The sequence below is a fragment of the Lepidochelys kempii genome, chromosome 4, assembly GCF_965140265.1.
Source record: "Lepidochelys kempii isolate rLepKem1 chromosome 4, rLepKem1.hap2, whole genome shotgun sequence".
In the NCBI taxonomy this organism is placed as follows: Eukaryota; Metazoa; Chordata; order Testudines; family Cheloniidae; genus Lepidochelys; species Lepidochelys kempii.
The window spans coordinates 112,052,540-112,067,198 of record NC_133259.1 but is presented as its reverse complement, the minus strand read 5'-3'; the positions used below and the strand labels follow the sequence as shown (position 1 = coordinate 112,067,198).

At 40.3% G+C, this 14,659-nt stretch overlaps 1 long non-coding RNA gene across 1 annotated transcript; it reads right to left on the bottom strand.

Moving 5' to 3' along the window:
• Positions 1 to 467: 467 nt before the first annotated feature.
• Positions 468 to 4,644, bottom strand: LOC140910738 (uncharacterized). The gene is made up of 3 exons (XR_012158709.1): positions 4,519 to 4,644; positions 2,604 to 2,840; positions 468 to 742 (listed from the first exon to the last, which is right to left on the bottom strand). It is a non-coding gene; the product is annotated as an uncharacterized lncRNA (long non-coding RNA).
• Positions 4,645 to 14,659: the final 10,015 nt, after the last annotated feature.

The window sequence follows — 14,659 nt, the reverse complement described above, 5'->3', positions numbered from 1 at the left end:
AAACTTGCATCACACTTTCTTGCTCTGGATAAGGGTAATAAAAATTTTAACTTTAGAGCTATTTAAATAAAGAACATTTCTAAAATCACAGTCCACTGATCTCCATATCCTCTGCTTTATTGATTTCTGATGTTCCACATTTAGTCCTCATTGAGTTTGTTCTAATGGATAATAGGAATAGTATCAGACCAGAAATGCTTCCAACTGTTCCTGTCCTTGAAAAGCCATTCTCTGCACTTGTATTCCTGGTCCCCTGTACTCTATTCGATTTAAGAAACATCTCACATGTACTATACTATATCTGTGTCTTTAATTCAAGAGAAAAAAGCTCTTCCTTTCAATACTAGAAAAATACCCGACCTACAATACCATGTTTCCTTCATTCTTGCTTTTAGACCTTATATTCTAGTGTAGTATTACCTTTACTACTTCATGTAAAGGTCAGTTGCATGCTTTGTAAGTGTATCTGGATGGATGAGGTTTCAGAGTTTTCGGAGATTGGGATGGTCTGGAAAGAAAATGTTACTTACCTGTATAGTAACTGGAATTCTTTGAGATGTGTGGTCCCTACCTGTATAGGGAAAGTCTTTGAGAAGAGATTGTTTCCACTCTCACACCTCCCACAAAGGATACAACAGTCTAGGTGATTTCCTAAAGGATTTTGTCCTTTGTAGATAGAATGCCAAGGCTTGATGGACATCCAAACAGTGATATTTCCTATCCTCACTGGTGACATGTAGCTCTGGGGAGAAGAAAGGTAAGTGCATGGTCTGATTAGATGGAATTCTTACATTACTTTGGGTATAAATTTAGGGTGTGATCTCAAGGTTATTTTGTCTTTATGGAAGATTGTGTAGGCTGATCAGCCATGATGTCTCCAGTTCACCTACTCTTCTGGCTGAGGTGACTGCAACCAGGAAGGCTTCCTTCATTGATAGGTAGGCTAAGGAACATGAAACTAAGGGTTCAAAATGATTCTTTGTTGATGCTGATAGGACTAGATTGAGTTCCCATATCAGGGTAGATTTCTTTGTCAGAGGAAAGACTCTGACAAGATATTTTAGAAAACGCACTGTAACAGGGTGGCTGAAGATTTAATAGTTGGCCACCACAGAGTGACAGACACTGATAGCTGTTAAGTGTACCCCCAGGAACTAAAGGATAGTCCTGAAGTCTTTAAGATGAGAAAGTATTCCATCATGGCATGGGTGTTGGCATCCTCTGGGATTATCAGATGATGTTCACCAGATAGAAATTTTTTTTCCACTTTGTCCTGTACTACTAAAAACTACACTTAACTGACTATAAATTTATTTAAGACTATTAACTACAACTATTTACAGGTAATTACAGATAGACTTAGGAGAAGCATGTTAACACTGAAGATGCTGAAGAGGTTCTGTCTCAGATCACGGGTGGCAGAAAGGAACTGGAGAGGCAATTTGATCACACCCTCGGTTTTGAGAAAAAGAAGGGGAAGGGTACAGGAGCAGACCAACAGACATTTGCTAGAAATTCCAGTCTCAGGTGTATGAAGAGCATGTACACCCACAGTGGAATACACATTGGGACCATCTCTCAAAGAAGACAAGATGCTTTTTTAACCAACTGCATCTAGGTTTTGATGCATCTACAGAAGAAATAGACTGGCATTGAGGCTATTTAAGTGCAGCAGTGGCACGTATGAGAAGAAAAACCTATATGTAAACCTTGGGTTACTTGTCAAAGTGGAGTAAATTAAAGGAGTGAATACATTTGCATGATACGATTTTGAATGTAATACAGTCTTGACATTGTGTCCCAGCTACCCAAGAGACCTCCTTCACGCTCTGTGGCACCACGGCTGTTGAGGTCATTCTGAGACACTAGCACAATGGGGTCCTGATCCATAACAAGTGCTCGGTGGTAATACAAATAATAAATAATAGCGTCTCCTTCCTGTCATAAGCTGGAGGAGGCTGATGATCGGGACCTTGGTTTTTAAACCCACTCACCCTTATAGTTTTTTTCTGCTAGGGCACAGTAACATGCTGCATGACCCACCCATTTCCCCAGGCTTTTCCTCAGGAAGGAGAATGATAACTAGGGGATGACCAGGGAACTGCTGAGAGAGCTGGGAGCTGGGATAGGAAATGCTGAATAGGGCTGGATACTGGTTGGTGAAAGTTAAATATGAATATCCTTTATATGATCTTAAGAAGTTGTGAGGATACTCTTTCTTCCTTGAACTCCTTTTGACCTATTGAGTAATTATTGGTTTGTACAGCACTCAGAACATTCCATGGATGCTTCATATATGAAAATGAATAAGACATACATGTTTGTGTTCATACTAAAATCAATTATTGGATTTTTGTATTTACATATGTAGCCTTCATTTCTTGGTGTTTCTTTCAAGTGACTAGACAGGGGTATTGGCTCTACAGGATTCTGATTTTTAAAGGTTTTATTTATCAGTGGAATTTTATACTCTAAGTGCATCTACATGGGTTTAAATGAACTCCAGTGGTAACTGGAAGACTTTTTTTTCTTTTTATGTTTGGGTCTCATTTCCTACTGCCCAGTCTTCGAGGGTCCTTATCCTACAGCCTACTACCACACACCGTGAAAAGAGAAATAGGTCATGTCCTCTCTCTGCAGGTTTCCTCAAAAGAGACGAGTCCAGTGCCAAAACTCCGACTTACTAAACTGGCTTATTCCTCTACTTCCATCTTTGTGGCTCTGGGAATTCTTGTTGTTGGTTACACTCCGCTGTCTTGAAACACTCTAAGAACTCTTGTAGGAAGCTTTGTAGCCAAGAGGAAGAAACCCAGTTTTCCCCATCACATGAAATGAAACTCCTGTACAACAAAACAGAACAGTACATTATCTGTCAAAGAGGCAATATATCTTGCAGACTATACACCAATCAAATTCACCAGAAGAGTCCAGAAAAACCAGAATCTACATGTGTTTGCACTAGTTCAAAAGATCAGAACTGAGAGTAGAGCCCTTAGAGTACCACAGAAGACTGATAGCAAAAAACTATAAGACACGTAAGGTATAAATAAATCTAAAGCAAGCAGCTAAATACCCCTAGCAGTAAAGAATCCTGCAGCCATCTCTCATGGAAAAAATTCAGTTAAACCACAGACTGTATCAGATGAGATTTAAGGTTGTACTTTAAAACACTCCTATTGTGAAAGTGGCATTAGGCTTATCCTAAAACACTTGGGATTTTTATGGCAATTTAGATTATAGCAACATATGAGCGTGGAAGCATCTGTTTTATCAAGAACATCATTTTTGCATTTTGTCTGTTTTTCTTCATATAGCATATGTACACTAGTGGATCAAACAGTGAGAATGCATTTTCTCTTGTCTCACTTATATTTTCCAATGAAAGATGAAGAGGAGAAGGGAGGGAGAGATGAGAAGATGATGGTCAGAAATAGAAAAGTTTCAGACTGGATCAAATAAGGTTGTCCACAACAGTTTGGCTTTAATGGATGGCATCATTACACAGTTGTAAGGGTTGCTAAGAGTATTGGTAAAACAGTGTGTAAGCTGAAAAAGCAATCTCCAAGAATAAATGTGCACTACATTGCGGCAGACATACTTCTCATTAGTTTAACTCAAATGTCACCAGTTAATGGGGAAAGTGATTTAACAGCTGTCCTAGAGAGTAACACTCCAGCTTCTTGAACAGACTCTCTTCAGCTACCTGACTAATGTATATCTTTTTACTGGTGCTGTATCACAATGAACTGTTTTTATATTTTATGAACCACTTTACAGTCTATGTATTTTTTTAAAAATTCAAGAGGAATGCACAAAACATTCCCAGAGCCAGCAAAGGAAGGAATTTCACAACAGAAACCACAGACTTTAAATTATGACATATACAACCTGGCCAAGCAAAATAGCTTTGACACAAACTAATCAATAGCCTTGATGATCTTGGTAAGCACCATGTCAAAGACCGTGTATGCTGCCAGAGCACCCAAATTTGGCACTTGGCTAGACACTGAAATCATATGAATCACATTATAGTCATTCTTTCAACCTGTTCTGCCCAGTAGCACTGTCGCTTTTGTAAGCCGCTGGAAGGTTATTTTCTTTCATAAAAGGGAGACTTCCAAGATTGTCGAACAGAAACACTGACTTACATTTTCACTGGTCCCATTTGTAAGTCCCTATAATTAACCTCCTGTTAAGGATCTAATATATAACAATGTCATGTGGGTAAAATGTGGGAGTTGGCACCATCTTTCCGATTTTGCAGGCAGATTAAAGAAACTTCAGAAGTTTGCTGTGTTACCCGGGGTTCTTTCAACCCAAAGCTCTTGGTAACTTTTACTCTGTGTGAGGTGGTGTCAGGAAACAAATAGGAGAGACACGGCTGTCCGACCAATAGATGGCTGTCACAAACAGGACAACACAAGAGTGCTTTCATGTAAAGCTAAACTTTACTTAGTCTCAAGCACTTACACACGTCCGCAACAGGTTAGTAAAACACCCCCAACCCTTAATAATTACCAAAGCGGAGTATGGCTCTTGAGTGACACAGCGGCAGGTTTCCGGTGGCCAAATCTTCCGTCTGCCAGTGGGGACCGCAAGATGTATCCAGAGGGAGAGTCCAAAAAGAGTCCAACTACCTCAAACTTTTCCCCTTATTTATACATTAGTAATAGAATGACATGTCCCTTAAAGAAACTTGTTAAGTAAGCAGTTTCAATGGTCAAGCAAGAGGTCCCTTCTGCTTATTGATTAACCAGGTGTGGGTTTTTCCAGAGTTTGCAGCCTTCAGGCCCCAGTAGACATTCCTGGGACACATCCTGCTCTTCTAAAATGCATGTATCAGCAACTTCAAAACACAATTCTTACCAGGAAGGATGTGGGGTCAAGCTGCCCTTTCTGTGGCACCCAAAACTGCCTCCCCTCCTGCTTTGATCAAACTGAGGCTGGGACATGGCCAATTTTCAGCCTGCTAACTTGGCAGCTTTCAGCAATAAGACATAGTGGTTTCAGGCACTTTACTGGTTTGCTGACATCTTCCCGTACAGTTGTTACATAAGAAAAGCCATATTTTGTCTGACCAATGGTCCAACTCACCTAGTGTCCTGTTTTCCAGCAGTAGCTAGTATCACATGCTTCAGAGTGAATGAACGGAACAGGGCAATTATCGAGTGATCCATCCCCTGTTGTCCAGGTCCAGCTTCTGGCAGTCAGAAAATTAGGGACACCCAGACCATGGGATTGCTCCCTGACATCTTTGCCAATACCACTATCCTTCATGAACTTATCCAATTCTTTTTGGAACCCAGTTATACTTTTGGCCTTCACAATATCACCTGGCAATGAGTTCCACAGGTTGACTGTTCACTATGTGAAAAAATACTTCCTCATGTTTGTTTTAAACCTGCTGCCCATTAATTTAATTGTGTGACCTCTAGTTCTTGTGTTGTGAGAAGGGGTAAATAACATTTTCCTATTCACTTTTTCCACACTATTCATGACTTTATAGACCTCTATCAAATCCCTCCCTTTGTCATCTCTTTTCTAAGCTGAACAGTCCCAGTCTTTTAATATGTCCTCATATGGAAGTTGTTCCATAGCCCTAATCATTTTGTGTTGCCCTTCTCTGTATTTTTCCAATTCTAATATAACTTTTTTTTGAGATGTGGAGACAAGAACTGCACACCGTATTCCAGGGCATACCATGGACTTATATGGTGGCATTATCATATCTTCTATCTTATTATCTATCCATTTCCTAATGGATCCTAACATTGGTAGCTGTTTTGACTGCCACTTCTCACTGAGCATATGTTTTCAGAGAACTATCCATGACGACTCCAAGATCGTTTTCTTGAGTGGTAACAACTAATTTAGACCCCAACAATTTGTATGCATAGTTGGGATTATTTTTTCCAATGTTCATTACTTTGCACTTATCAACATTGAATTTTATCTGCCATTTGGTTGCCCAGTCACCCAGTTGTAAGAGATACCTTTGTAACTCTTCACAGTCAGCTTTCGGTTTAATTATCTTGAGTAATTTTGCATCATCTGTTCACCCCCTTTTCCAGATCATTTATGAATATGTTGAACAGCACAAGTCCCAGTACAGATCCTTGGAGGACCCCACTATTTACCAGTCTCCACTGTGAAAACTGACCATTTATTCCTACCCTTTGTTTCCTATCTTTTAACCTGCTATTGATCCATGAGAGGACCTTCCCAGTCTTATCCCATGACTGCTTACTTTGTTTGAGAGCCTTTGGTGAGAGACCTTGTCAAAGGCTTTCTGAAAGTCCAAGTGCTATATCCACTGGATCACTGTTGGCCACATGCTTGCTGACTCATTCAAAGAATTCTAACAGATGAGTGAGGCATGATTTCCCTTTACAAAAGCTTTGTTGATTCTTCCCCAATGTATCATATTCATCTGTGTGTCTGATAATTCTATTCTTTTAGGTATCCTCCCATTATCTGGTACAGACACTGATTTAAGCAATAGAGTACATACGACAGTTAATAATTCTTAACAATTAATTCTTAACAGTTAACAGTTTCATATTTGAATTCCCTCTGAACTCTTGGGTGAATACCATCTGGTTCTGGTGACTTATTCCTGTTGAATTTGTCAATTTGTTCCAAACCATCCTCTATGGACACCTTAATCTGGGGCAGTTCCTCAGATTTGTGACCTAAAAAGAATGGCTCAGGTATGGGAATCTCCCTTGCATCCTCTGCAGTGAAGACAGGTGCAAAGCATTCATTTTGCTTCTCCGCAATGGCTTGTCTTCCCTGAATACTCCTTATGCACCTTGATTGTCCAGTGGCCTCACTGACCATTTGGCAGGCTTCCTGCTTCTGATGTACTTACAATTCTTTTTTGCTTTTAGTTTTTGTGGTTTTGTTAGCTGTTTCAAGTTCTTTTTTGGCCTGCCTAGTTATATTTTCACACTTTACTTGCCACAGTTTTTACTCCTTTCTATTTTCCACACTAGGAATTGACTTCCAATTTTTAAAGGATGTCTTTTTGCCTGTAATCACCTTTTCAACTCTGCTGTTTAGCCATGGTGTCATTTTTTTTGGTGGTCTTACTTTTTTTTTTCTTAATTTGGGGGCATACATTTAGTTTGAGCCTCTATTATGGTGTTTTTAAATAGTTTTCATGCATTTCACTTTTGCAACTGTTCTTTTAATTTCTGTTTAACTAGCTTCCTCATTTTTGCATAGTTCCCCTTTTTGAAGTTCAGTGTTACTTTGGCATTTTCCCCTTACAAGGATGTTAAATTTAATTACACTATGGTCACTGTTACTGAGGGATTCAGCTATATTCACCTCTTGGACCAGATCCTGTGCTCCAGTTAGGACTAAATCAAGAACTGCCTCTCCCCTTGTGGGTGCTAGGACTAGCTGCTCCAAACAGCTGTGCATATCTCTCTATCAGTGTTATAGAGGGCGAACAATTTATGAGTTTGCCTTGTATAAGTTTTATACAGAGTAAAACGGATTTATTGGGAGTTTGGACCCCACTGGGAGTTGGGCATCTGAATGTTAAAGACAGGAACACTTCTTAAGCTGCTTTCAGTTAAGCTTGCAGTTTGTGGGACGTGGTTCAGACCTGGGTCTGTGTTTGTGGCTGGCAAGCGTGTCTGGCACATCCAGGCAGGGTTCTGGAGTCCCAAGCTGGCAGGGAAAGCAGGGACAGAAGTACTCTTGGCACATCAGTTGGCAGCCCCAAGGGGATTTCTGTGATCCAACCCATCACATGGGCAACAGGGGATGGATCACTTGATCACTCACCTGTTCTGTTCATTCCCTCTGAAGCACTTGGCATTGGCCACTGTCAGAAGACAGAAGGATACTCGGCTAGATGGACCTTTGGTCTGACCAAGTATGGCCGTTCTTATGTAAGCCTATCTAGAGATTGCTAGAGATCAGCATCTTTCACACCTGGAAGGCAATTCACCATGTGGTTCTCCTGCTCATCACAAACCCATCTATATTTCTCATAATTGAATCCCCATTATTTTTACCTGTCTCTTCCTAATAATTGTGTCCCTTCCCCTAGCAGGGTATGCTCAATGCAAGAGAATACCATGACATCATCTGGAAGGAGGGTCCCAACTATAGGATTGTTTTCCTACACTCCAGCTTGATATTCTCCTCCTTCGAGACTTTCATCCTCTTCCTCAACATACAGGTTGTCAGACTGGGGGTGGCACCACGCTTTGGTGTCCCTGAAACTCTCCTCTATGTAAGTCTCCCTCAGCTCCTCAAGTTCACCCTCTCTGATCTCAAGAGCCTGTACTTGGTCTCTGAGGGTCATGAGTTGCTTGCACCAAAGGCACATACACACCACATACAGGACAGATAATCAAATATTTTACATTCAATGCAATAAACTGGATAGCCTCACTTTGTTGCTGGGAATTCTGCCTGCATTATTTTTACTCTTGCAGAGTTTTTGTTTGTTTGTTTGTTCTCCGTTTTTTGTGGAGTTTAGAATGTGTTAGCTAGGTGTATCTGACTCTGACGCTCCCCCTCTAAACGCCTTCACAAAACTCTCCTGCTTGCTGCTCCTCTTCCCTAGTTCCTCTGGTGGTTTAGAAGCTGGTTTTGTAAACCCCTGTTCGCCCTGAGTTAGCCCACCCTCTTGTCAAGGGATCCTAAAGGGATTAGGGATCAAAGCACATCAGGCTACAGTCTCCCCATAAGGTCTCAGCATAGCCTAACAGGCCACTTGGCTCAGCTCACAGCCCCAAAACACACCACATTAAAAACTTCAGTCAAGCAGACACATGGCAAGCAAGCCAGCAAGCACACAACACACAAACTATCAGACAACAAACTCACCTCAAATGTCATGTAGTTGTTCCTCCTTCACCTGGACAACTCCTGTGCAAAACTCCCCTGACTGCTGTTCCTGCTCACTAGTTTTCATTTGCTTAAGTTGTGGAAGAGAGAACATAGTTGGGATGTAATATGTAGGGTTGCCACCCATCCGGGTTTTACCCGGACAGTCCAGTTTTTGGCTTCTGTGTCCAGATGCCATTTAGGGTTGCCAAGTGCCCAGATTTCAACCAGAAATTCCAGTCAAAAAGTGGACCTGGAAACCCTAAATGGCATCTGAACCAAAAGTCCAGTTATCATGGGGCGGGGGAGGAGCCAGGTCATTAACCCTTGCCATTGCCTGCTCAGCCAGAGCTGCCTTTTACCTGCAAGCTCCTTGAGACGATCCAGTGAGCAATGGGCGTAGGGGAGGAGAGGAGCAAACAATGAGGGGAGGGCCTTCGGGGAAGAGGCTGAGCAGGGGCAGGGCCATGGAGGAAGGGATAGGATAGGAATGGAATCTTGGAGGTCTGGTTACCAGCAATTAGAAAGATGGCAACCCTAGTAATATGTCAAAGTTTGAACAAAGTTTGAACACAACAGTTTGAAGTGCAGAAGGAAAGAATTAAAGTGGGATTCTTAAAAGCATTTACTGTTGGCCTAACTCTACTCCCACTGAAGTCAATAAACCAGAGGAAGGCATTCTATTCCTATAAGCCATGCACCCACTCTCTCCTCATTCAGATGCCTGCAGAAGACTGACTATTTCTGCAAGGTTCAAAAATTCCATATTAATGATAAGAAAAAAGCCTAGAAACACATTAAAATTAAACAATATTATATTTATTTAGATATAAACAATAATAAAAAACACCCACTCAAAAATGTGTAGGTGCTCTAACATATTATTAAACATACAGTAACACAACGATGACCACCCAGCAGTATTAAGTACTTATATGCAGGTAGTTCATTAACTCAGCCAGCCAACAACATTAAATAATCACGTATACATAACACATTAACTCAGCATTCTAGATACAGGTAAACTAAGCTACTTTGCTCTTGTTGGTCTCCCAGCAATTTCGTGTTGTATATCCATTTAGATTTCTTAGGGCAGGAACTTTGCCATATTCTTCTTATGCAATGCTCAGCATAGGATTGGTGCTCAACAAATAATACATAAGAATAAAGTAAAAAATTTACACAACTTATGAAGATAAATCATGGCATCCACATGCTGGATAGTTAGTCTGTAGTCACAGAATTACAGGACTAAACTACACTGAGAGGTACGAATATAAGTGAAAGGATTTTAAAAAGTTAAAGGACAACTAACACAAATTAAAGAATTTAAAGAATAGCAAGCTTTAAAAATATCTTGCAATGGTAACGGAATGTTGACCATTGTTCAATTCAATGCTAAGGGATTTTGAAACTAATTACCAAGATTTTGAGAGAATCTAAAGTTTAAAAAAAAAGGACATTTGATCATTGATAGATGAACGTTAACCTAATCACATCAGTAGTTTTAAGCTACAGAAATGAGTGCCTTTTGTCCCACCAATCACATTTCTTATACAAATGACTATAGTCTATTTGTAGCAGAGATAGATGCTCCTTCCTATATTCCTTGACAGCAAATGATCTCTCTCGATTTAAGCAACACTCTGACTTTGCTTGTTACCGTTCCATTGGATCTGTAGTTCAGCTTCACTAAGGTCTGTATCCCTTCAATCTTATCAGTTTGTAAGCATGGTAAAAATGTGAAATAAAGGCTTCAAAATTTGGCTGAAATCTTTACTTATAGGCTTCAAATATGACTATTCCCATTTCTGCTCACAGTAAAATAGCTTGTATCAATGTTAAACCTATTTCTTGCATACTGCTCCTATAAGTTCAGAGGCAACGGCCATTTTGTATGTGCATGCATGTGCACGCACCCCCCGCCCCCCATAATCTCCTATGGAGTCCTTACTTTTGCTGTTGCCTATTCTGTTCTTTTGGCTAGTTCTTGCCACCTTTACTCCCATTGAGTAGTAACTTACTCTACAAGTAGCCCCACTGAAATGGATAGAACCATTTGTGGAATAAGGTACTACACAAAGTAAGGGTGCTAAAATTGAGCCCACAGTTTAAACATAAAGCTTATTCTGATTCAACATACATGACTCTGCCCCTAGACTATTGCTTTCTCTTCCTCTTACACAGGAAATACAGGGATAGAAGAGGGTTTCTTGTCTGCTCCCTGCATTTTAATTTTTTCTCCTGTTTTCTCTGCTGCTCTTTTGCCCTTCCCCCTTTTTAGTTTCACAGGGAATTCTTCAGTTGCTTCTCTCTCAGTCACCCCCATAATTCTCCTCCTTTTCCAACAAAAAAAAGAAAAAGAGAAGGAAGCTGAGAAGTGCAGATTTACTATCCCATATCACACCAATAGTTCATCAAGTCTTAGTGACCCTTCTCTGACAGCGGCCAATGCCTGATGCTGCAGAGAAAGGTAAAAAACAACAGTCCTGTAATGTGCCTGTCCAATTGTGAAATGCTAGGTGGAAACAACTTTTTACCCTAATTTATAAATCTCTAAACTTGTTCATCTGCATTTTGAAAGCAGTATAGGAAGGGGACAAATAAGCAACGTTCGGATCTTTTTGGAAATCTGCCTTACCGATTATTTCAGGTTTCTGCTCAAGTCCCACCAAAGTCTCCCTGTGGCAGTAAGAGTGATAGAATGATCATGTGGCTTAGATTCAGGCAGAGCATGTGACAAGGCAAAGAAATGTACTCTTATCTCCCGCTCCTTTTCAAATGCTATCAAATACAAGCAACGACCACACTGGGGTTTCACACAGAACTAATAAAATGCCATATTTTGCTGACTTGGTTCACTTTATACGTAGGAATAAAAGTATAACCTTTTGATCGGAGAGGTGAACAGGACTTGGAATCCATTTCAGGGTCTGAATCTGACTGGATAAAAAAGATCTTTGTGTCTGCTTTGTTTTATTTAAGCAACAAAAACAGGCAACAAAAACAAAGAGAATTATCTGATCCAGCAGTTACAAGCTGATATGACCACCCACTCCTTCTTTCCTGCAAACTTTAAATAAGTTGTCTACTCATATTTACAGTTAAGTAACAGGCTTTTGCAATATGCTAATGCAAATTTACCAAAGACAACTGTTGGTGAACATATTTTTAAGATCCCTAATAGCAAATCGGTGTTAAGCCACACATTGCTGAAATCTGACAAGTTTGTATTAATCTTTCCAGGAGGGAATGCTACAGATGTGGATTAACGCAGTTGCTGGAAGGGTCCTCTAGAGCAGCGTGTATCAACCTATTTACCACTGTTGGCCACACATGCAGTTCTCTATGTGTTATGTGGGCCACATCCACACAATATATATATACTACCTGGATGGCCCTAAGGATGTCACATGGGACATAGCTGCATGCTGATTGGTCTGCAAGTGGCCTGTAGGTTGAGAATAACTGCTCTAGAGGCCCACTGCCACACCCCAGGGTCAACCCACAGCCATACCCAGAGGGGAATTTATCCCATAATTCAGTGCTGTTTAGAATTCAGAGCTCCAAAGAGGCATTATTATGATGTGCTAAAATTCAAATTCTCTCCATGCATTAAGGGTCTTGGCCTAAGATGCGGATATTAGATTTTATGGAATGTATTTCTAAAGAGACAAAGGAGTGAGTCCAGCTTTATAGAGTATAATTGAGATCAAAATCTGGCCCTGTCTTGGACCATGGTCATCACATGTAAACTGGTGAGAACACGAGTACATCGCTGCGAACGAGGGACTGGTATTTCTATTATGCAATTTTATTTTGTGTCATGTTTTCTTTTCTTTATTTATTCCATTCATTGATGCCAGACTGCCTCCAAAACTTCCAAGAAAGTTAAACATAAAAAGGTGGCTGATGAAATCAGACTGTTGTGATAACTATTGACAAACACAATACAGAGACATCCAGAAACCAGTTAACTAACAGCATCTGACCAAGAAATTACAGTGAGCTTGTGTGTAAGAGATTAAGAAACTACCATCTTCTCTATGATTATCACATGCTTGCACTTTGAACTTCAATCACATGATCCTCTTGTTTCAGTCTATTTTCCAGCTGCAGTCAACAGCACATCAAAGACTGTCAGAAAAGATTAGACAAGGCTGCAATGCACCCTGCTCTGGAGCATGACGTTTAATTTATTTATTTTAGTAGCTAGGACCATTTTTGTTTAATTTGATGTAATTAAATATTAGCCACGTCATTTGAGAGAGGGACAATCCAAAGGCTGATATTTCTATTTAAACACTTTACATATCTTCTTTGCAGTCTGTCCAGAGTTATCTAGGTGCCTGCCTGCACTTTTTGCTGTTTAGCAAAGAAAGGATGCTTAGCCATGCCAGTCTGTGTGTCAGAGGGAATGGCACCATGCCAAAAAACTCAAATCAGATCGTCATGAGATCTGCCACCTTGGAAGGAAAAATAAATCTTGCCTGCAGGTGGATAAAATTCAATGCCGCTGAGAAAAAAGGAAGCACAACTGCTTTTACCTCCCAGAAAAGTGTCTCCAGCTGCCGCATTATGGTATAAAACAAGTTCCACATGTCAGACTAGTAGTGCAGCATGGTGCTGAAAAAAGAAATGGCAGGCACCATCTGTATTGTTCTGAATTCCGCAGTTGCCTAGAGAGTTGCTGCCATTGAAAGCAGCAAGATTACTTCTCTGCTATTAAAAAGTAAACCTGACAAGACCACTGTCATTAGGTAGGCTTACATTCCAAAGCATCTCCCACAAAGCAAATACAGAACAGAAATATACCAGCACTCACCATCACATGAGTGACTGCCAGAAATTATAGCAACTTTCACGTTAAATAAAAGACAGCCCTTTTGTAGAGGACTCAGGGGGCCTGCTAATGATTTGTGTGCATCTTTTTTAACCAATTTCAAGCACTAACTGACTTTCATTATTTCTTATGAAGAATCCACAGCAGCTTTAAAGATGAGTAAGGGGATCAAATTTATATCCTGCAGTCTTACATGCAGGACAGAAGTCTTCACCATGAAAGTAAAACAACCTTGACCCATAGCCTTGTTGTCATCATGGTTAAATAGCACAGTGATTCTCAACCTATGGTCTGTGGACCCCTGGGGGTCTGCGGACTAGGTCTAAGGGGTCTGCAAAAGACTTTGACTGAAAAGGGACTAAACAGAATTCAACTATATATATAGACAACAGATTTCCAAAGGGGTCTGCACCTCCATTCAAAATTGTTTAGGGGTCTGCAAATGAAAAAGGTTGAAAACTACTGAAATAGCACTCTCAAGACTAGGGTTACCTGTCCATATTTCTGCTACTCTGTCTGTCATGAAGTTGCAATGAAAGAAACAATGGTTAAAAGGATTATGATAAATTTCCATCAACCCTAAGTAGGAATATTTCGCATTAGTAAATATGTGTCTGGGTGTGTGAGAGAGGTGATCTGTTTGATTGTCCTTGGAACTTTCAGATGTGTCTGCCTCGTTTTTAATGTCTCTGCATTCTTTAAGAACAGCATACCATGAAAGTTAAAGAATTTCTGCAGAATGGCATGGGAGTGAATAAAGAGGAACATTAGCATAATGCTGGTGCATTGCTCATTGTTAACACGCCAGTTCCAGTTTTGAGTGCAGAGGGCATGTAAAGGGCAGGTAAACAGTGAAGGAATGGATACAGTGCTTTGAGTTGAGTGGCTAGATCTGTTCTGAACTTTTAAATCTTTTATAGCTGTGATACTTCAGACTCTTAAAAATGAATCAGAACATCTGACAGG